Consider the following 1041-nt stretch of genomic DNA (forward strand, 5'->3'; position numbering starts at 1 on the left):
ACGATAATTTTTGGTAAAAAAAAAAATAACAATAATCACAAAATAACGATTAAATTTGACAGAAAAAAAGTCTCAGTTTAACGATAAAAAAAAAAAGTTGCCTGCTAAATTTCACCTCAGGTCTCTAAAGACAAAAATTATGTTTGAAGTCAATTTATAAAAAAAAAATTAATTTGTGACCAAGTGGTGGAAGCTGAGCGCACTGTAAAAAATTAAGTTTTACTATCAAATACTCTAGACAAAACACCTAAATTTGTGGCACAAAAATAATACGTAGTTCCTTGTTAAATTTTTTCGAATACATACATACTGTGTACCTTTATATTTGATCGATAGGTAATATTATTGCTTGTTATCTTATTTGAAAAAAATATATCGTACAAAGAAATCAATGTTAATGGATCGATGAGTGAGCCACAGAAATGGCGTGATGCTAGGCGACTTTTTATACAATTTTTATTTTTGTTTTGCTGTTTTTTTTTTAAGACACACAATTTTTTATTATAAGGCCTCAGAGAGGCCAGGTTTTTTGACTTCGCATAGGAAGTCTCTTAAATAGAGCAGATATAACTGATCCCATCTTGGTAATTCAGGGCTAGGGACTCTCTTTTGGGAAACAAAAGATCGTTCAGGTCCTTCAGTATTCTCTGTTCTGCTACACCCAACTGCGTAACAAACCATCTATGTAACTATTCCTACTAATATTAAAAATGTGAGTGTTAGTGAGAGTAAGTTTGTTGCTCTTTCGAAGAGAGATGCCACCCTTTTCAAAGAATAAAATCAATCAAACAACAATACAAATACAAAACAACAATAAACAATTGTTAGCTTCCAGAAGGTGCGGGTTCAAATCCCATCAGAGGCAAAATGTTGAAATGAATTTTTTTTTTTTTGGCTTCGAAATATGAAATAGCATTTGTGAAGTGCAGAACGAATGCGTATTCAAACGAAAAATACTGACATTGAAGTTCTTTAAACCAAATGCATTTTAAAGTAGTTGAAATAAAATGCAGAGTCGGATAATTGACCTGCTCCTAGGAC

The sequence above is a fragment of the Rhagoletis zephyria genome, unplaced genomic scaffold (genome assembly GCF_001687245.7).
Source record: "Rhagoletis zephyria isolate East Lansing unplaced genomic scaffold, Rhagoletis_zephyria_1.1 Rzeph_scaffold_00520, whole genome shotgun sequence".
Classification (NCBI taxonomy): Eukaryota; Metazoa; Arthropoda; class Insecta; order Diptera; family Tephritidae; genus Rhagoletis; species Rhagoletis zephyria.